The sequence below is a fragment of the Lagopus leucura genome, unplaced genomic scaffold (assembly GCF_019238085.1).
Source record: "Lagopus leucura isolate 7727_CA_CO unplaced genomic scaffold, USGS_WTPT01 Super-Scaffold_100004, whole genome shotgun sequence".
Classification (NCBI taxonomy): Eukaryota; Metazoa; Chordata; class Aves; order Galliformes; family Phasianidae; genus Lagopus; species Lagopus leucura.
Genome location: NW_024962264.1, coordinates 28,232,444 through 28,259,339, shown reverse-complemented (window position 1 = coordinate 28,259,339; position 26,896 = coordinate 28,232,444).

The following is a 26,896-nucleotide window of genomic DNA, read 5'->3' as shown; positions in this document are numbered from 1 at the left end:
CTGTTCAGAAGGGACAGGCAAGGAAGGAGGGAAGGGGACACTTATCTACATGAGGAAAGAAGTAGAATGTGAAGTGACTGTTCTTTAAGGACAGCTCAAGTTGAAAGCCTACAGGTGGGAATTAGAGACCAAGGCAACAAAGCGAACCTTGTGACTGGTATCTACTTCAGCCTTCCTGATCAAGCCAAGCCTCTCAACAAAGTCTTTTACTTCCAGCTACAGGAGGCATTGGAATCACAAGCGCTCATCCTGCTGGGGGATCCACACATTTACTGGCAAAGTATTGCAGCAATCTGTAGGCAATGCAGGAGAGTCTCAGAATGCACTAAGAATAACTTCTTGACTCATGTAATAGACGTTCCTGACAGGACGAAAGCAATACTGGACCTGTTGCTCACCAATGCAAATGAACCTCTTTTTGACACCAGGATTGAAGGCTGCCTAGGCTGCATGATCATGCTATGGTGAATTCATGCTCCTGAGGGATATGAGGCAGTCAGAGAGTAAAATTAGGGTGCTAAATTTTGGGAAAGCTAATTTCCAATTCTTTGGGAAGCTAATCAACAAAACATCCTAGGAAAGATGGGAATCCCATCCTCATGGGAAGAGCTGGCAGACCTCTGTGAAAGCTCTTCTCAGGGCACAAGAGTTCTCCATCTCCAGGTGAAGGAAGTCAGGGAAAGGAAGGCAAGAGACTGGCATGGTTGGCCTGCTGGTCACACTAAAGAGCAAGAAAAAAAAATGCACAGGCAAAGGAAATAGGGACAGGTACCCTAGGGAGAGTATAAGGAAGGTGCTTAGGCAATGTAGGGGTGGGGTCAGGAAAGCCAAGGCTCAACTTCAACTAAACTTGGAAAGCGATGCCAACAAGAACAAGAAAGGCTTCTACAAACATTGAAATAAGGAAAAGGAAAGTCCAGAAGGGTGTATCCCCCTTAACAAGTAACACAAGCAAGCAAGCTGTTAACAACAGAGAAGAAGGCGGCTGAGATACTCCAGAACTTCTGCTTCAGTCTTCTCTGATAACTGCTCATCACACAGTTCTTCAATGATTGGTTTGGAAGGAGGGGACTGAGGAAATAATGTTCCTCCCACTATGAGCAAAAATCAGGTTCATAATCAACTAAGGAATCTGAATATTCACAAGTCCATGGGTACCAATGAGATGCATCACATAGTCCCGAGTGAACTGGCTGATACAGTGGCCAAGCCACTCTTGATCATACTGAAACATCATGGCAATCAGGTGAAGTCTCTGGTGACATGAAAAAAAGATAACATCATAGCCATTTTTAAAAAGGGTGAGAAGGAAGACTCCAAGGTTTTTCGACCTGTCAGTCCCATCTCTGTGTTGGGAAAGATCATGAAGCAGATTGTTTTGGAAGCTACGCTGAGGCACGTAGATTTGTGGCTTTCTATGATTTTACTAACAGACGAGAGAAGAGACACTGATGTTATCTATCTGGACTTCAGTAAGGCCTTTGACACAGTACCCCATACATCCTTCTCTCCAAATAGGAAAAACATGGATTTGATGGGTGGACTGTTTGATGGACAAAGAATTAACTGAAGAACTGAATCCAGAGAGTGGTGGTCAACGTCTCTGAGCCTGGATGGAGATTAGTGATGAGTGGTGTCCCATAGTTCTGGGACTGATATCTTCAGTATCTTCATCAATGACATCTACAGTGGCATCAAGTGTATTCTCAAGTTTACAGATGACACTAAGCTATGAGGTGCAGTCCACACATCCAGGGGATAAGATGCCATCCAGAGGGACCAGGACAGGCTTGTACAATAGGCCCAGGAGAGACTCCTAAGATTCAATAAAAACAAGTGAAAGGCCTTGCATCTGGCTCGAGGCACCTCCCATTATCATTGCAAGCTGGGGGATGAAAGGATTGAGAGCAGCCCCACCTAGAAGGACCTAGGTATACTGCTGGACAGTAAGCTGCAAATGAGCCAGCAACGTGTCCTTGCAGCCCAGAGAGCCAACCATATCCTGTGCTACATCAAAAGAAGCCTGGCCAACAGGTCAATACAGGTGATCCTGTCTCTCTACTCTGCACTGGTGAGGCCTCATCTGGAGTACTGTGTTCAGATGCAGAGACCTCAGTAATGGAGATCTGTTAGAGTATTTCCAAAGGAGGGACGTAAAAAAAACGTCTAAGGGATGAAGCACTTCCCCTACAAGTATTGGTTCAGAGAGATGGGGCTGTTCAGCATGGAGGAGAAGGCTTTGAGGTGACCTGATAATGTCCTTTCAGTATCTAAAGGATACAGGATAAAGGATACAGTATCTAAAGGAGCTACAGGACCAAAGGGGACCAACTCTTTAGCAAGGTTTGTTGATATAGGACAAGGGGTAATGGATTAAAACTAAAAAACAAATAAACAAAGGTAGATTCAGATTGGATATAAAGCAAAGAGTCTTTAACAGTGAAATTAAGCAGGACAGGCTGCCTGAGATGTGTTGGAAGCCCTATCCCTGGAGACTTTCAAGACCAGACTAGACCAGGCTCTGAGCAACCTGATCTAGATGTGTATGTCCCTGCTCTAGCAGGGGAATTGAACTAGACAACCTTTAAAGGTTCCTTTCAGCTCTAAGGATTCTATGACTCTAGGTGAGGTGTCACATTCCTAATCTCACAGTAGTCCCTTGGAGAAAGGTCTTGCTATGCACCTCCATTGATTAATAAACCAATTCCCTCCTATAGTCACACAAAGTAGGAATGCAGAGTGTAAACTGAATTTCTTTCATTTTTTTGTCACATCTCCACTTAAATTTTGCATTCAGGTCTGGAACTTCACTCACAGAGGCTAATCTACTATTGGTTTCTTGCCAGGCAATTCTGGCCTTATCTCCAGTTTTAATAACTACCAGTATGTAACATTTTCAGATCAGGATGTGAACAGATTTAATGATAATGACAATGGAGCAAGGAAATCCAAACAACAATCCCAGGATGGAAACAGCGTTACTGAAATGTTAAGCTTCTTTAAAGCCAACACAAGAAGAAGAACAATAAAGGACAAAAAAGGCTGAGAAGACCGTAGAACTGAGCATTAACCATCTTAATGGAAAAAAATTCTACACCATTTTCCATAAAGATACATATATTAGCAAACAGAAAATAACCCAAGAAAGTGATATCTGTGAAGATTTTTACTGTAGCAGAGGAAATCAAACTTCCTTGCTGATGAACTGGTGCTCAGTTGAACTCAGGGGACTATTGTATTACAATGCACAGGACCTCGTCATTCTTCTCAGCATTATGTTTCTCTTGGGGCTACCTTCTTTCTTTGTCTTCTGTTTCTTTATTATGCTGCTTTGTACTACTCTAACATGAGCAGGGGGGTTCCAGATGATACTATGCTCAAGTACAGCAGCAGGATACCGAAGAAAACAATTTCTAGGTTTCACAGAAACACGACACCAGAAAACTAGGCAGAGTCACTCATAGTAGCATCCACAGGGAAAGCAAGCACTTGGCTTCCCTAGGGCTTGGTCCTGTGCTTGACAAGTTAAGACACGCCAGGCCATAGCGGCAGAGAAAGAATTAAAGGTCTGCACACAGTGCCACTTTTAAAGTATCAGTACCACAACCAAAGTTTTCTAGGCTACTTTGTAAATGTCTATGTTGGTATAACTTCTCTGAGATTCTGCACACGCTGAAATAAAATGCATGGAAAACGTGCCAGTTCAAAATTCATCCTCAAAAAACAGTGACATTACTACAAGGTAATGACTTGCGTACTACAAGCTATTGGCATTGTTTGATACGTAACTCCAGCTTTCTGAGATCACATGTCCTTGGAGAGAATGTCTTCCCTTATATGAGCATTTGAAGAATTAGATGAAATGCCAGGGTTGGCCGTGCCAAAAAGTAGGGAAACTATATGTGAAGTGGAATATTTTATGGAAATACCTGCCCTGTAAAATCGAAGCTGAACAATATGGCTGCATGAGGAGAGGTTTGTGCTTGCAGCAAAAAGTAGTAGCCAAGAATAAAACAGTACTATCACATTTTCAAGTACAAATTATCAGTCATAATACATATCCTCTAAAATACCCATCTTCTAAGTGCAGGTTGATCCTGCATATGTTTGATTTTGTGATCCTTAATAGTGCTGATAAAGTTTTCCAGTACATCCTAAATCTACACATGCATTCCCTTGCTTTCAGCTAAAATTGCTGGAGACGTTCTGGTGCCTGGTAGCAAATAAAAACAGCAGTGAAAGATCTCACAGAAGGAACCTAATGCAATGCCAGAGACATTTGCAATAATCACATTTATGAAGGGAATGTGACACCACTTGTTCGATGTGACTGAGCTATTGCAGAGATTCATATTAGCTAATTAATCACTGGGATTGCTAAAGGGGAAGAATCCTTTCTAGGCACATTAATAGATGTAGCAGGAATATGCCTGAGAAATTGTGCTTTCCTTCTATGTGCACAAATAAAAAAGTGAGTTGAGAGGCTGGCACTTGCATTACTGAACAGCAAGTGGACGAACAGTGAAACACTGTTCTGCCAAAGCTGGAAAGCCCACCGTACCCTTAAATAGATAAAGCCCTTCTATGAGTTTCTTCTGCAAAAGCAGAGATCAAAGCTGAAAAATCATAGCAAATATCAGGCTCTGAGCTATAGTGACAGCTGGAATAATCTGTTCAGTATTTAAAATATTTTAAAATTCACTGCTATTTTTGGAGATTCTGATTTTTGTCGTCCTTAAGCAATATGAAAAGAAATATGCAGATCAACTTCCTACCATTAATGCAGATGAGATCTACTTTTATTGTTAATAACAATAAGTTTGACAAGTACCTTCCAAAATCTTCCAGAGTACTCTTTTGAGTTTTAAGCCCTCCTCCTATAAAACTATATTCATATGTGAAATAGTAAGCTTACAAACAGCACTGCTTGAAACCACAGGAACACTAATGATCCAATTCCCATCACATTCCTATATGGAAAAATACAACCACTTTCTCCAATGACTAGGATTCCAGTAGGCAGGAAATTTGTGATGCAAAAGCAAGTGTACTTTAATGAATGCAGTAAAAAAAAAAGCAGGAAAATATCAAAGAGAAAGGGAGAAATAACGCTTTCTAGGAAAGATAAATGCACAAGCAACAAGATGACTCAGTCCTGTATGTTTGTTCAAGCTGCGTAGAGACCCACAGCCTTCAAATAGTCTACAATGATTAGAACTAGTTCCAGAATCTCCCAAATTGAGACAGAAGTCTTTCTACTGTTTTCATTGCCTAATTATTCCATACTCAGATACCAACTGAAGCCGAGTTACTGGAATAAAAAGAAACCCACAACCAGTAAGTGTTGATATAGTTGCAAGAAGTAGGCCAAACTCAAAAGTGTTCCAATTGGGGTTGTGATAGAAGTGTCTTATATCTTGATGCTAGTGGGACAACTCTGCTTAGTCCAACTAAACACAAAGGTTCTCAATATCTCAGTCACTCTCCTCCTTGGCTATTGCTGCCTATATGGACTTCCTTTGAGCTTCCCTTCTGGCAGTTCTTTCAGACCACAGGATTCATACATATTTCCTGTATTAAAATTTCCTCATGGCATCTTGAACCAGGACTTCTTTTTCCACATACCCACTACTACTCTAAAACAACCTGTAGAGATTTTGATTAAGGGAACAAGAAATATGGCAATGTTCTCTCAAAATGTCTAAGCCTTGAGAAACAGCAATTGCGATTGCTTATGTGGCAGCACAGTTATCACAATTACATTCTTTTGTTGCTAAATAAACTGACAAATTGGATTTTAAATACATCTCAAATTGGATATGGGGTGGGCAGAGGATTGGGGAGTCACTATTCTGTTGTTTCTTCCTCCTCCTTCCCCTTTTGTTTGATCATCTTCTAGCAAAAAAAAAAAAAAAGTACTATTTCCCATGTAAGGACATGGAACATAGGTTTGCTTAACATGGTTCAAGGCAGAATGAACATGCCAAAAGTATTTTACCTCAAGAGCAATTTGAGGAAGCATTCTGCTTCAGGGAAACACGTAACTATCCGAGAAAAGATCAGTATGTGCTTCAGAGGTTTTCAACAGCAAGGTTTTAAAGATATAATCCAGAAAAAATTTCCTGCCCATATCCAAGCGCTTGTCCTAATTTGCAGAAGATATTTTCTATTTCAGTATGCATTCCAGTCCACAGTAAGTTAAATGTGATCTTTCTGAAGATTTTTTTGTTATTTCTTCCTCCAAAGAAATGCAGCCTTCCTGCATTCAGGCACACTCATGCACTGATATGGTTACTCAAGTGGAAAGTGTTCAAGTTACTGATTTAACTCAGATGAAGCAGGATCTCCCAATCTTGCGTGAACTGCATCATCAGCTACCAGAAATTGAGTGGGCATCCCCTCCTTGATTTCAATCACAGACTGCTCTCAGGACATGAGGGGATTATTTTTCACAAGAATTAGCTGCGGTGGAAAACTTCACGTAAGACTGACCCTTTTAACTGCCTTTATGCAAGAAGTGAATACATAGTAAGAGCCCATGTTTGCTGGAGTAGTCCTCCATCACCTTACTCCAGCAGAAGGCTACTACTTCAAGAATCAGCAATTTCTTGGAGGGAAGAAGAGGGCTATGTGTGTTGAAATGCACAAAGAGACATTTAATGGAGCATTCCATTTGGTTTCAATCTGAAAAACTGTAAGGTAAGAACATGCATCTCCCCAAGCATGAACAGTGAAAAATTTTAAAGTGTGTTTGGAAATGGTTTCAACCATATTTCTGGGCCTTCTATGGTGGCAGTGATCAGGATAAAATAGCATCAGTGACACAAACAGCATGACAGAATTATGTAACAGATTCTGAAGCATTTTCAAAACAGCTTTGATACAACATTAAGAATCAGCAAGAAAAACTCTGCTTAATATTTCAACAGTTTAAAACTTAAACATTTTTGTTTTCCTCTGATGCAGTACTGAGACAGAAAGAGGAGATGAGTTAAGTCTTTTGCCTATGATGCAGGATTATCACAGATTTGAAAAACATCCTTGCATACTCAAAGTGCCCAGCAGCAGCAGAAGACTTGACTTGCAGCTACTTCCAAAGCATTTCTTTATGTATTACTTTCCCTGTCATTCTCATAATGTAATTTGAGTGTAGGTTATTGAAGCAATTTTAAAGAGCCTGAATGAGACTGAGAACCCATATCTAGCTCTGTTATCTTCTGGGACTGGGACAGAATGATGGATAAATTTTTTTCCTTACACGTCTGCTGTTCTAGAGTAAGAAATGCTTACTCTTTCACTTTGAGAATAATGTCAGAATAGTTAAAAGGGTAAGGCTTAATTTTAATATTCACTGCTCCCTTGGAAGAGGAGACAAGAAAGTTTACTTGAGGGATAATTTAGCCAATTCCCTGCTTAGCGATTGTGAAATTGTAAGTTGATACATGTGAACGCGAGAGAACTGTGGTTCCTTTAAAAGATGTTTTTTCTCTCTATAGTCACAGTGTCAAAACAGAGTAAACAATTTACTTATGATGTCGCATACTCCTCTGAATATCTTCATACTCCTTTGTAGCTCAAGGCATACTTCCAGTTCACAAATGATTCCTCCTTTTCTCCTGGTGTTCTGTGTTTGCAAAATCAAAGCAAAAAACATACTAAGAAAATGCATAGACTTCTAAAGGGATAATTAAGATCAAGTAGAAGATCTACATCAGTTCCTACAAACACCATGGAGATGAGAATAGTTCATTCTGGTTTTAGTATCTGCAGCTTCAACCACTGTGTGAATGACAGTGAAGAAAGTACTCTGGCAAGTTATCTTTCAAGGAATGTTTTTTGTTTTATTTTGTTTTTTTCCCCTCAGAATAGAATACTATAGCTCAGCAACACAAAGATCGCTGAGTCCAACAGCCTAAAAACTTCACATCTAATGAAAAGTTAAAGCACTAACTTGTTTTTTATCTGAATGCCTCCTGAACATCTGACATGCACAGGTCATCAACTTCCTTACTAGGAAGCTTGTTCCAGTGTTGGACCATCCTCAGAGCAACAAAATTCTTTTCAGCATCTCATCTGAAGCTCCCCTGTTGCAGCTTTGTGCTATTCTCCAGCATTCACTCATCAAATCCCAGGCATAGGAGACTGGTACCTTACCTTCCTCTTTACTTCCCCTCCTCACAAAGTTGCAGGGAACAATGACACCACTTAATCTTCTTTATTCACTGGACTAGATAAACCAAGTTCCATTCCTATAACTACTACTGCTGAGTCAGTTTATCACCATATATATATATCAACAGATATGAATGATTCTTTGAGTCCCCATATAGCAGTATGTTCTGCTGACAGTGGTGTACTTTCTTTTATTGAATAGCTTTATTGGTTGATTATTACTCAGAATAATAATTGAATATTTTATGTTATATATATATTATGTTATATATTATATTATAATATATTATGTAATATATATATAATATATATAATATTACATAATATTATATATTATATTATATGTTATACTGACATGAACCCTTTTTTCTCACAATTGGAGAATTCTTCCAGAAGAATAATGTGAGCGACTGGGTCAAAAGCCTTACTAAAGTCCAAAAAGATTACCTCTACCACCTTTCCTTCATCCACTAAGCACACAACCTCATTGTTAAGGAGATCACATTGCCAAGGATGGATTTTTCCCTTGATGAATCCAAGTTGCTTATGCCTGCTAAATGTTTTGTTCATTAAATGCCTATCAGTGTCGCTCAGGATAACCTTCTCCATAATTTTTCTTGGCACTGAGGTTTGGACTAACACATCTGTAGCTTCTTGAGTCTTCTCTCATATTTTTCTTGTGGATTAGCATAATGCTGGCAAGCTTCCAGCGAGTCTGAACCTCACACTCCCAAAACTTATTCCCTTATTCCAAAGAATAAGTGCATGTTCATCTGCAATTTCACCTATATGACAGTGTCTACTTCAGAATGGCATTTTAAAGCAATTTGGTAAAAAGTATCACATCTTAAACTATTAAAATCGGCTTCCCATCAAGTCTTTCATAGCAAAGTGAGCTGATTAATGATTTTTTTCCATTATTATTCTGAGTAATAATCAACCAATAAAGCTATTCAATAAAAGAAAGTACACCACTGTCAGCAGAACATACTGCCGTATGGGGACTCAAAGAATCATTCATACCTGTTAAAAAAAATATCATGGCATCATAAAATTCTTAGAGCTGGAAGGAGCCTTTAAAGGTCATCTAGTCTAACTACTCTGCAAACAGAGACATTCACAGCTAGATCAGGTTGCTCAGAGCACCTCCATCCTAACCTTGAGCGCTTCCAGCAACAGGGCACACATCCCACCTCTGGGCAACCTGTTTCAGTGCCTCACCAATCACTGTTAAAGTCTTTTTCCTTATACCCAATCTAAACCTACACTCTTTAAGTTTGAAGTTTGTTTGTCACACCTGAAAAACTGTTTCTTATATTGGCACATACCTAATGAAGTAAATTAGCACTATTAGTGCAATGCATGCAGAATCCTAGTGAAATCACCATGGAACTGTGAATACTATAACTGAGACCTAACTGCTGTAGAAAAGGATGCTTCTCTGAGAGTCCAAGTTCTATCAAGTATTAGGGAGCACAATTGTAAACATTTCCTTGCCAATTGCACAGGGCAGCTCAGCCCCATATTTTCAAATGCCTTTGTCACACTTTATTCTTGCACTCTATGAATCAAAATTATCAGTCACAAAATCATTAGATAATTTGGATAATGACTGCTATATTACTAAGGTATCTTTAATAAAAGAAGTTATGTGAACATAACTTCTTTCCTGCTGAAAATTTAATACAGTTTATGCAACTTTTGATGGCGCATTAAATCATCTAGTATTTAACTTTGGCACTAAGACTGATTCAGCTACACAACTGAATGCAGACAAGAGTGTCACCAAAAGCTGAAACATGCATATGTTAAGAAATGTTAAGAAATAATTTAAAAAATTATTTAGACCCAAAATTTAAAAAATAAGTTATATTCTTCCCATAAAACTGAGCTCTAGTAGAGTAAGAAACATTGCAGATTAAGATACTGGATAACACCAAGAGTTAATAAGTGCTCCTTTTTTTCTTTTTTCTTCTTCTCATCTGGACATTTTCAAATATCTCTTATTTTCTACAAACTGTATTTCTTCCTTCTCGCCCAGCCTAGGTAATACAAAAGTAACAACAAAATATATAAGTTTTGTGTTATTTGGCACTTCCTATAAGTCGTATCAATGCCTTTAGCTGCCTGTATCATTTGAGTATTTGGAGGAAGCAAAGATCAGGCATCAGGTGTATTCTCAGCCACTGGCATGAATACCTGGCACTTCACAAAAAAGAAGCCCACCCTGCACAGAAAGAGCAACATTTGCATAATGTCACCCTGCACGCTGCCTAACTTGGCTGGTGTCAAAGAAAAGACATTGAGTATTTCAGCACAAACTTAACGTGCACTGAGATCACATTGCTCCAGTTTCAGAGCCAGTTCCAGCTGGCTCCTAATAGGACTCATTGCTGGTCAGAGCTGAGCCATGTAATCACAGAATCATAGAATGGCTTAGGTCAGAAGGGACCCCAAGGGTAACCACGTTCCAAGCCCCCTGCTACAGACAGGGCCACCAGCCTCCAGATCTGGCACTAGACCATGTTGCTCAGCACTCCATCCAACCTGGTCTTGAATACTTCCGGGGACAGAGCATCCACATCCTCTCTGGGCAGCCTGTTCCAGCATCTCACCACTCCCTCTTTGAAGAACTTCCCCCAGACATCCAATCTAAGCTTAAAACTTAAGCTCTGAGTTTAAAACTGTTCCCCTTCTCCTATCACTATCTATCTGAGTAAAAAGTTGATTCCCCTCCTTTTTATAACCTCTTTTTAAATACTGCAAGACTGCAATGAGGTTTCCTCACAGCCTTCTCTTCTTCAGGCTGAACAAGCCCATCTCCAACAGCCTGTCTTCATAGGGGAGGTTCTTCAGCCCTATGATCATCTTTGTAACCTTCCTCTGGACCCGCTACAACAGCTCCACATCTTTCATGTACTGGGGATCCCAGACCTGGCTGAGTCATCAATCCAGATAGGGCCTCATGAAGGCAGAGTAGAGTGGTACAATCACCTTCCTGTCCCTGCTGGCCACCCCTCTTCTGATGAAGTCCAGGATACCATTCGTCTTCCAAGCTACAAGAGCACACTGCCAACTCACATTGTTTTTCATCCACTGGGACCCACAGGTCCTTCTCTGCAGGGCTACTTGCAAGGAGTTCTTCTCCCAGCCTCTATATGCATTCAAGATTACCCTGACCCAAGTGCAAAACCCTACAGTTAGCTATGTCATTAGGTTCATATGAGCACCCTTTCTGAACCTGAGGTCCTGTAAAGAAAGGCCAAGCCCTCCTCAGAACGAAGAATTTCCTTACACTACATGACCCTATGCATTAAATGTCACAATGTTTAATGCAGCCAAATATGATCATTCACTTGAGCAAGGCCCACACCCTGAGAGATATTTGGATGCCAAGCAGCTGCTTATTTATCAGGTGTCTGATTATAAAAAATGCTCACTGTTTAACTAGAGGGGCTACATAGCTAAGAACTCTTCCTGATTTCACTAGGAGCTTCTGAATAATCAAGCTTTCCCTCCTTCAACAACATACTTTGTATTTCCCTCATAGGAAACTTAACTAAAAATGTCAGTGATCTCCTGCTACAAAAAAAAAAAATCTTAGACTTTCTAAATGCACTGTGAGAATCTATAATTATTTATTCATTTTCATTTTTTTTTTTATTTTTAATGCTTTGATTTCTGAGAATCACCACAAGTTTTCTGGCATAATATTTATAAATACTTCATGACAGTGTATGGATATAGAAATTCTATTTGTAGTTTTGATGAGTCTGCAATGAAATGTTCATGCATTGTGTTTTTACTCATATGAGGACTTGGATGTCACAGTAATTTTAAAAAGATAGAACTTCTGCATTATTTCACACTTTTCTCATTATTTATCATTCCCTTTCTCAGTTCAGTGTCATTTCCCAGCAGAAAATTCCACTGTTGGTTTTAATGTGACATATACACTTAAAAACTAGAAGGAACTGAGGTGGGTTCAGCCAGACAAAGGACGTATTCGTGGCAAGAAAGTGCACATAGGAAAGCTTATTGCAGAACTAGTAACAGGAAGCAAATGACAAGGTGGAAGCTACCTGTACCACTGACAAGTAAGGAAGGCTATACAACACAACACTGCAATGTAGTCCACTCTGTACACAGTTTAGTTAAAAAAACATATAATTTCCAAGAACCAAGTGCCATCACAAAGTCCTATACTTCAGTCTCCTCCACTCTTTTTGCGAGTCTCTAGAGGCTGTGAGACAGGGTTGTTCAATGCATGTCACATGAAACGCAAAACAAAGCACTCATGTTAGTTGCAGTGCCTGAAAAAACTACTGTAAAGCTAGCAACATAGCAAGGCAGGTTTCCATTTCTCAATTTTGAGATGAAGCAGCATATGCTACACCTTGAACTGCAGTACATCACCTTTGCACAGCTCCCACAAAGGGCATCCAATGATACTGAAAACAGAACTCACCTTAAAGGTGCACTAGACTAGAAAAACAGTGCATAACAGTGCAATTTAACAGTGCAATTAACGCAAAAGGAATAGGCAGATAATGTGAAGCAAATAACTTACAGAAAGTGAGAGGAAAAACAATACACAGCATGTAAATTCCTACTGATTTGTCACATGAATGTATACAGCAATTAATTCTACAATGTAAAGCCTATAATTCAAGGTTAACAGAGACTCGGATTTTAACAATGAACCCTCTCATAGAGAAGTCACCTAACACAGAACAAGATGTTCCTCAGCTGATGGAGCAGCACAGGAAGAAAGAAGCAGCCCTTTTTTTCTTTTTTTAACAGAGATCAGACAGACCATGTTCAGAACATATATATACATAACAGTTCGTAAGTACAGCTTATTGTGATCTAGAGAGGTGACTCCCCCATGAACAAGGAAATTCATTTACTAACTTGAACATGTAATCACCCAATTGATTGCAACAGCAGACTCTTTATAGTCCACTGTCAAAGTTTTTAGATGAATTGAGAAGTTTCAGTGCAGTCTCCTTTCATTTCCTTACCACATTCTCATCAACCCATCATGCCACTAAGCAACCTTTGCAGATCATACAAAAGGTTTGAAGCAGGTAATCAGGAAGTATGAGGAAAACAGACTTCTGAAGTAGAGGTGTCAGAAGCATTGACAACAATGAAGTGAAGTAAAAGGAAATGTTATCTTAAATAAGCACAGTGGTAAGAAGCATTTCAGTAAAAGAAAAAAACTTCAGTTTTATTTCAGTTCCTCAAACATCACATCAGTAATCTTGAAGAAGAGACTAAAGAGTATCTATAACCAGCTTTATCTTTGTACCCAGCTGAAGCGTTTATTACAATTGTGACCTAAACTTAAAAGTTCATACTGATATTTTACACAGCACTTGTGATTTGTTTATGAGGCTGGCATTTTCAATTCAAGTTCCATAAAATATGAAGACAGAAAGAGATAGCGTACCAACTAACTACAGAAATTTTCAAACAGTCCACATCAGCTACATAAATGAAAGGGCTCCTAAAGTTACCAGAGTTCAATTAGTTCAATTGCTCAAAAAAAAAAAAAAAAAAAAAATCCCAAACAGACAACCCACAGCAACAAACAGGCTGATGAAATTACATCTCCTTCTTCCCTGAGCAGATCCACTGCTTAGCTTTGCATTTCAGGTTAACTCAGGAAAACACATCAGTCATTTTAAACTAAAATAATAAAAAGAGTTTCTACTTCAAAATCTTCATTAGCATACATTATATCCACTTCTAGCACAGTTGCAGTACTGACATTTTTAGATTTTCATGATTCTGAATGCCAAGCTCCGAAAGGAGTAAAAGCCACAATGAGATGATTCCTTTTGAAAACATTCTTTAAAAGTAAAACAAATACTGATGAAAATGATAAAACAGCCAAATCATGATAAGACTAAGCATTATTATGCAGAATAGCAAAAGGAAAGATATATTTAAAAACGCCTTTAAAATCACATAGTTCCAAACCAGACTAGTGAATTTCTTATGTGATGACTGCTTTCTATCTGAGTCAGGAAAACCACATGTGCAATCCCACACACGTAAAAGGATGGAAAAATCAGAGGCACTTTTCCCTACAAAGAATTTGATTCATTGGACCTTTACATAATTCACAGTACTGAAAGTGCAGAGGATATCCAGAGAAATGTCATTCATTTTTCCATTGCCACATTTTTTAAAAGGCTGTTAAACAGGATTATATAAATACACGCACACACTTATACACGGACACAAGCCTCTGCAGCTACTGAGGCATATACATCCTTTCACATTTTTTATTTCACAAAAAATATAAAACCAGTACTGCCAAGTTATCAAATCACCACCACTGCCAATGAGCTTTTTCCATTTGATCATTAATAAAACCAAAAGAAAGTAGTAATGGAGGGTGTGCTATTTTTATCTCTTAAAAATACCTTCTACTTGATGCATTGTGTTGTGATACATCTCAGAGGAATTAAGCAGAGACTGACAACTACACATGGCAATCTGATTAATGACATGTAGTATGATTTATGGGCTTTGCTTTAGTACACTGGGTCAGGCTGATTTTTTAATATACTCCTACAGATGTGAATGAGTACAACATTAAGTTCTGCCTGGGTCAAAAAATTTCCCATTGAGACTGAAATGACCAAACATTTTGTTTAATAAAGGATTGTGTAAGAGTTCAGGATTAGAATATTTTTTTTTAAATGCAGCCCAAATGCCAACAGAATTTTCAGAAAGCAGATACCGCAAATGTCAGATGCTTTAAAGTAACTGATAGCCCTGAAGTATACATGTAGGCAACTGAAGCCTACAGAAGATTCAGACATTTTCAGATCTGGTGGTTATTATCAGCCGGCACCAAAGACCACTGACACCAGCTTAACACGGCTGTGTCAAAACCATGGATTTTCACATCTGCATTGAGCAACAGTGCCAAAGAACGTGTAAGCCACACAAAGATGCAATTCCCAATCATTCTGCATCAAGATCAGCTTTCCAAGATACGTAGACAGAACTGCCATAGCCACAAGTTTCTTACATTTGTTACACCATTTGTTACACCCTTTACATTTGTAAAGGAAGTAATAACAGAAGAAGAAACCACACAATCCAACAAACTTCCCCAATGGTACACCACTTTCAACAACTGCTTATTCAGCACACATAGAGGAAGCTGACTGGACTGAAAGAAATGCTTCCTTATACCACAGGTTGTCTCAAATGATGCTAATTAATCAATTAGAAGCCATAACTTGTGCTTATTGGTTTGTTTTTTACCTTGAGATCTTGCCTGGATTTTTTTTCTATTGTTTTATTTTATAGTTCTGCAGAGCTGAATAAGAAGAAACTTTTCTTGTCTTCAAAATAGCTAAAACTGCAATGTTACTTACGAGTTTTCTATTGGCCCTCATACTGCTTCTTTTCATGTCAAACAACGAACAGAACTAGGCCATTACTAAGAACTTTGAAAATCTAGCACTCTAATGACTACTTGAATCATCCAGCTTCTTTCTCTTTAAAGTAGTTTCAGAAATAATACAAGAAAGTAAGCAAAAAGACAGTACGAACACAGCAGCAAATTATTTGCTGGAATTCTGAAAGTTTACTACCGGACTCTACAATCAGACAGCAGAAGAAAACAAGGTTCTAAGAGGGAACTACAGAATTTAACTTACGTATTTTTTTCAATAAATGTGCTTTGGTCAATTGCAGATATTTCTACATTAAAGAGGCAAAATACTGCAATATCCTTGCATTATCTCTACATAGATATACTTGCAAAAGGTTTTTATTGCATCTCTTCTCCTTACATTTGGGTCTCTCTGATGGTAAAGACAATTCAATTCATTAGGCTTAATTATAAGGGATTGGAGTCAGAGATTAGTTTATTGCTAAGTATATAGAGATTAGTTTATTGCTAAGTATACATAGTAATTATTACTGATGTTAAGAAGGATATTTAATTACAAAAAGGCTCCTAGTGCATTGTTGCTTGTGGCACTGTCAACAGATAATTAAAATTGTCTTCAGGGTTCAGAGGCATCACAGGCATACAGGATTTTTTTTTATTTTTTTATTTTTTTTTAGATTCTTTCTATGCTTTTTGTTTTCCTTTGTTTTGTGGACCAATACAAGAAAGAAGGGAAGAATCCTGTTTATCTCATTTTGTTGGGGAATATTAGTAGCCACTAAGACTCAAACAAATCTTCAAAACACAAAGTTCTGTCCCAGGACTTAAGGCTCCAAAACATCAAAACAGTGAACTCCCAAAGATGCTTAGAATTTAAGACAAGACTGATTCAAGTTTCTCCATTTTTTACTGTCAACACAATGCGGAGTTGCGATTTACAGCGTGAAGTAAAACCTCGCTAGGCAGTTTCATGTTCACATTGTAAATTACGGTTGTTCAGCCAACGGTCAGGCTGCATTTTTGTCTTTGCACCAATTCTGGATGCTTCTGTCTAGTTCTATTACAGGTGATCAGTTTAGTGCAGAAAATAACATCAGAGGAGTATGGAGGCTAGGAGACTAGGTAATCACATTATTGTATCATTGGTCACTTCTCACCCTTGAAAACAGGCCACATGACACTGAAACAACTGTATTTTTAGTTCCTTGCTGGTAAAATGCCACTGATCATCATAAGAAAAAAAAGCCACCAAAAACATTCCCCACTCCTTCTTCCTTAACTTTTCAAATTGCAGCTAAGCTCTTTTTCCAGTTTATTCCCTATCATTAGTACAATTCATTGCTAAACTTATTTGGACTTTCTCCACTATCTTTCTGTCAAAAACCCAAGATACTAGATAATCAAAACAATCTCTCTATAAGCCCTGTCTTTTTTGGCTGACTGGTAAGAGCTATGATCTATTGCTGGCTGGAAGCACCTAGTTTAATTGAAGGATCAAGACACAGGGACAACTGAAAATTACTCCAGATACAAAAAGCAACATCTGAAATGTGACAGCAAGATCAAAAACTTGAAGAGTTGGACAAACAGGAAGGTACTATGATGTCAGTGTTTCGCAGAGTAGCAACCCAAAATAAGACTTTCCATGCTGCTGAGCTACTGGAATGCTTCCAGTTTCAACAAATCCATTATATTTCCTATAATTCCTTTAGAACAAATGTGTCAGCACAAAGCTAACATGCCCTTATCTGACTGTAAGCAAAGTTGTTGGACTTTTCCTCTCCTTACATATACTAGATACATGAACTCAGGTGAATAGGGTCATTGTTATAACTCTCTAAAAAGAAATCCCTATCAATTCTGACAGGAGTTATATATGTTAATATTCTGATACAAAACCAAAAGTGCATCGTTATTATATACTCTCATGGGAATACAATTGCAAAATTGAGCACAAGGTTATTGATGTGTGTGTTCTCACAGCAGGTAATGCTGCAGCTCACTGCTCTGTAATATACTGCAGGAATCATTCAAAAACAAGAATGATACTTCAACTGTTCATCATAAACTCATTTGGCTGGTAATAAAATATTTGTCTGGAATGCATTACAACAAATGACAATAAGCTACTTGATGGCAAAAGTATTATATAGTTCTTACAGATAGCTTTCTCTATGAATAACTAAGAGATTGACTAATAAAGATTTCCAAATATGGAGAAGGAAAAGAACTTGTGATCAAATAGTTTTTAATATTTATGAAACATTAAAAGACAAGTTTCCATTTCGATCTTCCAAAAGACTTCAACGCTAAACAAAATCTCATTTTCTTTAAGATTCTTTAACTGCTTCTGGAAGTTGTGTTCTTGGTAGACCATTTGTTAAATAGCAACAACAAAAAAAAATATTGTTTGATGCAAGCATTTGAGGTATTTTATTTCTAAACTCTTCCCTCCCACTTACTGCTATCAACTACCTCAAAAATCTCTCTCTCCTGATAGGGGAGAAGAAACACTACAAACTACTGCATTCAGAAGTAGATGATCTAAGAGAAAAATCCTAAATACCAGTAGCCATGGTCTATTTCCCATTCCCCGATGCCAAGGACATGAGTCTATTGAACTGTTTTTTACTGTAAATTAAACTACTTGGGAGCCTATGAAATGACCTAAATAATTCCTCTTGCCATTCACAGGAGACTGGCCTGTTCTTGCCACAGAAAGCTGAAATGGAAACTCAGAACAGCTACTCAACATTGGTTATAGTCAGCAATTGCTGTGGATGTTATAGTTATCATCTGTTAAATAGTTCTGCTTTTTTTTTTTTTTTTTTTTTTTTAAATTCACCCTTATCAAATACCTGCCAAATCAACAGCAGTATTACTCCAGGGCAAAGAAAACTGATTATAAAATGGCTTCCCACAAGAAAGAAGAAGAAACAGGATTTTGGAGAGCAGATCCTTTCTGTATTTTATGGGAAGCTCAAAAGGAAGTAAGAGCCATACTTCTTACAGCTGTAGCAAGGAATTCTCTCTGTATTTTATCACAAACCTACCCAAGCTTTGGAACCAGTATGCCTAGAGAGGAGAGCTTACAACCTTGTGGCGTTCCAATACAAGCTGGCATGCCTCAAAGACTGCAGAGGTACATTACAAACCACAGTTCTGTACATCTGTGTTTTCTAACACAGATGGTATTAATAAAAGAACTAATAGATAACAACCATCTGTGAGAAGAGTAACAATTCTATTACTGGTCTGTGATTCAAGGAAGGCCAAGTGGTCTGAAGTACTTGGTTTTGATCAGGGTATTTCCTTTTGTGGGCTACACAGCTAGTCCGCAAGTTAAGAATAATTTTTTTGGGGAGGGCATGCTCATATGACAGAGCAAGACAGCTCTACCAGATCTCTTTCCAGAATGCACTCTTTCTTCTAGCTCATCTACAATCACTGAAGTGAAGGCTTCAGTATCTCCTAACTTGTTTAACATGGCAAGTGCCATGGTAACAGTTTTAACAACTCTTTTTTCACTAGACCCAGAAACTACCTTAAAACATTTAAAGGGAAAACACTAAGCAGTTTTGAAGCTTCCTAATGACAGTAATGCCTTGCATTACCAGGGTTACACTGAAGAAAGAAGCTGCATCCTACTATAAATTACAGTTTGTTCCATCATTAACAGAAGATCTGTGACTTTCAAATGCACACTATCCACAGCCAACAAAACACAAGATGAGGAAGCCAGGTGGGATGATTACCATCTCCTTCATGTGATCTTTTTTCAAGTCACCATGCATGGCCCCACCTCTTAATTACCAAATCAAGCTCATGATATCTGTCAGATCCTTAGTAGCTATTTAACAAAGTTCGGAGAGTTCACCCACACGATAATGAAATTGTAGTATTGCTTAATTACCCTCCCCGCCAAAACAATGCGCCCTACCCTCAGCTTGTTTTTAGTTTTTATTTAGCAGAAGCAACTGTATATTTTGAATCAAGTTTTTTGCTATTGCTAAGATTTCTTTCCTTCTGCCAATGAATGAATAAAACTGATCAATTAAACTGGCAAAACAACTTGTACAGATACAGCAGTCATCAAGACAGCCAGTATTTAACCTGCAATTCCAGCACAGAGCAGGGCACTCCATCTGAGTACATACACCAAAAGAAAAAAAAAACAAATGCCAAGAGGTGGGGAGGTCAAAATGTTTCCCAAAGAGGAAATGATATTTCAAGCCTTTGGATAGCCACTTACAAATGGGCAAGTACTCTCACATCCTGGCAACTTACATGTGGAAATATGCCTAATTACCTTACAGTACTTAGAGAGTGTAAATTGCATGCATAGAGCATGCAGACTTTATGCAAATGCACATTCTCTGCTATAAAAATGCTCACTTTGTTCGTTGCTTATGTATAAAGGCGATAGCATCACCCAATCAAAGGAAAAAAAGTGAGAGCAGTTCAAGGGGAGAATTATTTTTACTGTAAATTTCCAGAGGGAATTAACCAATTTTCTACATTATGATAGAATCAGCGTATTGTAGATTGAACCTGTAGATAATGTCAGAGCAGTAGAGGTGCTTTGCCGACTTGTATGTCAGCTGAATTTCAAATATAAAAGGCTGCCTCTCTTCTGTTTGCTCTGCATTTTATTTTCCATTGGTGTACACATTATTAGAAGGCACTGTAGTTGCAATAAGCACTTCAGCCCAGCTGATGACAGAAGTGAAAATATCCCTCAAATCTCGAATGATTCAGTACTTGGCAACAGCTGACCTCCCTCCCATCAGCGCACAAGTGACAATGAATCATCAGGAAGGACATGAGATCATGGCCATATTCAAAGAACTTTCTGAGCATGGGTACATACTTCACTGTTTAAAATGATAATTCTGTTATTTCTATCCTACAACTTAGTCTTGAATATGATTATTATAGTAAATTACAGTATAAATACAGTATTTATACAGTAAAAAAGTCGTCAGGAAGCCAACAGGAAAATAAGGTTAAATAGAGAATATCTAGGAAAGAGTTCTAACTCCAAATCCCACTTTCCTACATTCAGTTCCTATATATATTTAATGCCTGCTGCAGTTTTCAGAAAAATGACATAATGCCCTTTCTGAATGTTATTTTTTGAAATGAGTAGATTTAATGAAATAAGTATTAAAAATGGTTATATAAGAGCAAGCATGAGTGAATAGAAGATATGATGGTACTGAGCTACTCCAGTAGGAAGCTACGACTTCAATCTAGTAGATAAGTAAGCTTAACTGCAAAAACGAGATGCAAATTTCCCACACTTCTTACTGTTCTCAGTGGCACAGACCATTGCAGCTTCTTGCCTTGAGAACAATAGCACACCTTGCAGTTTTGTAGAACTGCAAATAACATGTTGCATCTAAGCCTTAAGAAGCTTCAAATAATAATCCCAAATTTAGGGTTAAATTCTATATAGAAGATACAGCCATTTAAAGAACACTTGGAACTTGTAGCCACAACTCCAGTATGAAACACACTAGGACTGATTTTTCCTTTAATCTTCTTGTACAAAACAGGTCCAAAAAAAACCCTTGAGAATTTGTCATTGACTACCCTGATCATTCAAATGGAAGCTATGCTTTCAACTTGTAATCACTGTATTTCAGTGCATTCAATTAAGCCAGATATCTATGACCGTATTTTTCAAAATTCTAGACTGGTATTGTTAGACCATGAACAAACTCATTTACTTTTCCTTGAAAAAAATAGAATACATCATAAAGAGCACTTATAAGAAATAGTTCAATTTTCAAGATCTCAATTAGCCTCCTTGCAGTTCTCCTCAATTTTCTCACTCCTACTTCAACTACGGACATGAAAATTAAGGACACATCCCATTAGCAGTCATGCCAGCAATAAACCACAAATTATATAAATACTGTACTACTACTGTGAATTGGTCTTTATGCATTCAGGATTCACATACATGTCTCTATTCATAACCACAATAAAAGATCCATCATTCAGAGTCATATCCACAATCCATCGCAGAGCTTAGCTCCCTTCCAGTAATAGCATCCTAGGACTGCAGTCACCTGGTCACCAACCACATAAATGCACAGAGCATCGTTTGCCTTTTCACTGATCATTTCAGAACACGTAGTATTTGCACTTTTTAATAAACAGCATGCAGTCTACACTGATTTTGACCTTCTTAAAAATTTATTCACTACTTCTCTAGTCTTAATGATGTCTATCAACTTTATCAGTAGTGTTTCAAAGTGCCACAGTCAAAGCTAAGTCAAAGCTAACCATCCAGGTCCCCTGCCATACAAACTGATACTTCTGCTATGATCCTTAATTCACTGTTTTAGGACAAAAGAGAGATGAGAAGCAGCCAGCGCGGGATTATTAAAGTCAGGTCTTTGCATGATCAATCTGGTCTCCTACTATGAAAAGATGATCCACATAATAGACGAGGGAAGGGCTATGGACATTTTATATAAAGAAAGCATTTGACCCCATTTCCCAAAATGATTTGGAGAAATGGCTGCTCACAATTGCTGTATACAGCCTTGCTGTTGTAACCAACTATTCATTCTGAATAGAATTAAATCCAGTTGTCAGCTGGTCAGCAGTGGCATTTTCCTGAGCACAATATTGGAGACAGACTTGTTTTTTTTAATCAGCGATCCAGATTAGGGAATCACATGCACTCTCTGTGATTCCAGGCATCACTGCAAGTCAAGTAGGACTGTTGATCTGCATGACAGTAGGAAGGCTCTGCAGTGGGAGCTGGACAGGCCAGATCAATGGTCTGTACCCAATCACATGGTATTCAAGAAGTCTATACACCAACTGCTGTACTTCAGTCACAACAACCCCATATAGCAGTACAGGCTCAGAGAAAAGTGGCTGAAAAGTTATCCAGCAGAAAGGGACCAGGCAGTGCTGGTTGACAGCTGGGTGAACATAAGCCAGCAGTGGCCAAGTTGTCCAAGAAGGCCAATGGCATACTGGTTTCCATCAGAAATGATGTAGCCAGAATTAGTCAGGAAGTGGTCACCCCCTTGTACACAGCCTCAGTGAAATCACATTTCAAATACTGTGCTTTGGGCCCCTAAATGCGAGGATCATAGTGGCTCAAGTACACACAGAGAAGAGCAACAAATGTAGTGAATGGAGTAGAAAACACATACATGAGGAGCAACGTAGGGAATTTGGGATGTTTAGTTCCTGGTCCTGTCAAAGAGAAGTGAACGCCAACACTAAGGTAGAGAAACTGAATAGGTACAGAATTGAGGCTTAAAAACAGGAGTGAACAGAGCAGACCTATACTAGGCAGCAGTGAACTGACGGAAAATATTCAGGTTGAAAAAAAAATTTCCAAGCCTGGAATCTTGGAAACATGTACTTTCCAGTGCGCCATGGCACACCAAACTGTGGGAAAAAAGCACTTGGTGGTATTGCCCAATGAAACTACATCTTTCAATTGGAACTTTCAGAGAGAATCCTTAACAAGACACCCTGTTTATTGCTGTACAGATCAAGTTCCAAACATGCTCATCACCTCGCAGCTCCCTTTGTCCCCAAAGAGGAAGCTTTTTTTTCCTACTGTTCTTAGCAGAAGCATCTACAAGCATTTTCAAAAATCTAACCTGTAATCTCAAAACCCCTTCAATTTGCAGGATCAAAAATAACTTTCACAATGAATACCTTTGCAGTCAAGAGAAGTGTAATTCACACCAGTGCTAGATAGATCATTTACTTGTGTACTTATTTTAAGCCTTAATGCCTCTAATAAGAGAGATCCTTATTGCTTTGCTATCAATGTTGGTGTGCAGTTTTAGTATCCAGAAGTAAATCAAAACAGTACACGTGCCAGTAAAAAAAAAGGAAAACAATTTTCTGCAAAATTGTACACCAATTGTTTACCAAGAGCTCACCATTAAAAAACAGGAGCAATTCTAATATTTCAGGAATTTGTGAAGTGTCCTGTCCTTGTAACAGGCATAGCAGAAGGTTATTATAGTCTCACTGATCAGTAGGTATGATTAACAGGTAAGTAGTAAAAACTGGAAGAAAACAAATTATTCTGTATTCCCTTCAGTGTTCCACACACTAACAATAAACAAATCAACAGTGAACAGTGACAACAAAAAAGTTTCAGAAGGCATATTATTGCACAGCCAAGGTAATTAATATGTGCACCCTCAATAATACAGGCAGATTCATCCTCTCAGAACAGCTATATTTCCAGAACAGTTCAAAATGCTGTAATAAAGCTCTCTAGATTGAGCATTCTGTAAGCTACATTACCTGCTTTATTTGCTAGCAGCAATGGACTCCATGATTTCCAACTAAAAAAGAAGGCACGAATAGCCCCCTGATATGAGTCAAGTCCATGAAGGAAGTCACAGTTTGCATGTGAGTAAAAACCTCCACAGCTGGTGGTCACGATAACAAATAATTCAGGAGATGTTAATACCTATGTGTGCCAGAGGACCCAAAGGTAAAACACTATACTAGTAAAGATGCAATTGTTTTTCCTTCCTGGGGACACAACTGATTTTTCCCTTTTTACATCAATTTCCTTCTAACTAGCCTTGAGTAACAGAGGATTGTTTTTTTAGGACTATGCACACCCTCACAGAGTCACAGTATTGAAAATCATCTTGAAAGATTGCCTAAGCCATTCCTGTCCTCCGCAGAAGCGTGTCCAGGCTTTTCCTATTGAGTCTCTGCTACCTGAGTCACTATACCAGGTCCAGGCATTCCAAGACTCTTAATACTTTTACTACTATGAAGTTTCACGTAATTCATCTTAATTTGACAATCCTTAGTGTTTCTTCCAACCCAAGTCATTCTATGATTCTATGATTATCTAAACCATCTTTTTTGAAATTTAGGCATATCACTAATTGTTTCTACCGGTAGAGCAGCCTTTTGTATACCTGCAAAGAGTCAGGGGTCTCCTTTGATTTTCCCTTTGCAGGAAAAACCTTTCCATTTACCAACAGCAGAACATTACTTCATTACAGTAAGACAAACAAAACAGCACAAGTTCCACTAGCTAATATGTTTCCAAGACAAACTGACAACATAAAAATAGACTGCAAGGGAAAGAACTTGGCATTTGAAGGAAGACATTCAAGTTGAGTAACCCATCAGGAATATTAGAGTTCTTATAAACAACATATAAGGAAGGGCTCAATCAAGCAAGCAAGTTCTCAGAATATTGGTTTTCACTTTCCCTTTCTAAGGGCCTTATTCACATAAGTCTAATGTTAAATGTACTTTCTCTATGTACTCAAGAACCTTATCACAGATTAGATATCAAATTGTCATTTCAGTAAGAATGCAAATTGTAAACTGATATTTGACCCCAGTCAGTATCAACTGCTTGTCTTTGAGCATCCTGCTTATCCTCAAACACCTAGAAATATTATCTCAAATATGATCCACATGTCCTAGTTTACAGAGCACTTCAAAAAATCCCAAGCCAATATTTACTCAGTAAGCTGTCTTTGTTTCTACTCATTTCCTTCTACAAATTCCAATATAGCTACTTTAAAAGCAAGTTTATATTTAGATTTTTCAAGCTGGAAAATATACAATGAAGGGGCAGCAATGGGGGGAGACAACAGATCGTTATTTCAAGAATCTAGTGCACAACATGCTGGGACCATTAATAAGCATGCTCATCCTTTCCTGCTTTTATTGTAAAAGGTCTCAGCGTTACTCTATGCAAATAGACTGTAATTATTCTTGCAACCTACAATGACCTCAGATGTCAGTATCTGGTGGAAAATCCACAGAGCAAGTAGTTGTGATTTTTCTAACTTGACATATTCCTGTTTGCTAAGGATTTTTTTTTAATTGGAAACTTCTCTGGTGAGAGAGAGATGTTTTAATCAGGTATCAATCTCCAATTTAAAGATGTAAAGCAGAAAAAAATGAATGGTGAAACTAAAATACTTCTACATGATAAATTCTCAACTATTACTGTTCAGGGAGAATTATGAGGAAAGATTTAGACACTTAGCTACCTTTTTTAAAATTAAGTAATACATCTTCTGAACATCTTGCTTTTTGTTATGACCTAGCAAAATTATCTATGGCATATGGTCTGCACGTTGTTTCTTATCTCGTTATGTGAATAAGCAAGCTATGATTTTAGACTGTCAGTTGGGCTTCCAAAAAAAAAAAAAAATAAAATCATTACCTTCACAATTAACTCTGTAAAAAATGGGTACATAGATTTTTGCCATGTTGCATAAGACAATCTTTCTTTGGTCAAGAAATCAATGTGTGACATTCTCAGCTCCTCTCCTACATCACTTTAATATCACTCGGCAAAACTATCTTCCCAGAGTAATTTGCAGCAAGAGTGTCACAGTCAATCCTAGAAGCTTGGGAAAATTCCACCAGCAGGGTCCTTGTCTTCACCAATCATGAAGCAGCGTTCAGGATCTACTATTCTCCTTGCTTGTTCTACATCGTCTCTGCCATCAGTAACTAAGCTTTGTTTTGCTGTTGGTGGTGAGACTTAACTTGATGTCTTCACATGGTATTTGAGCTTACGAAGCACCAAGATGGGTGAAGGCAGACATCCACTCAGAGAGACAAGACAGCTCCTGCAGTCCTGTTTTCCAATTAAATTGTAAGCCCATATTTTACTTGTTTGAAAAGTAGAACAGCCAAAACGTTAAATATGCTCCAACACGTATTCTGGAACAAAAAGAATCTGATTACTATAAAAACAAAGGGGCTGTAGAGCTCCCTGAGGATGTCATTCTGATAACACAGCTGTTGCTTTAAGGAAGTCAGACTTCCATCATAAACTGAGATTCTCCAAGATTTTTTTAATTCATTTTCTGTCTCACACAACAGGACTTCATGGGAGCAACCTGGAACTGACCAACAATAAAGCAAACAAAAACTAGTAGTCCTTTGTCAACAAAAGACCAAAGAAACCAAGAAAAATGCAGAAGCGTCAACTGGGCTGTTATTCTCCTCTCATACTCTTTTTGCATCTTTACACATTTCCCACAGCAGATGAACAAAGCTGGACCTTATACAAAGAAGAAACCATCCCAACTAACAAAGGCATGGTCATACCACTCTCACTTAGGCTAAAACCAAGATAGATTAAATATAGTGTGACTGTTCAGTGCAGGTCCTTCCAAATCCTTTTGCCTCTCTCTCCTTCTACCTTTAATCCCTTTTATAGCACTTGTGTGGCAACAAGCTCAATGAGAGATCTAAGCATGGCTGAAGCATGCAAGTACCAATATGATATATAATATGATAACATAA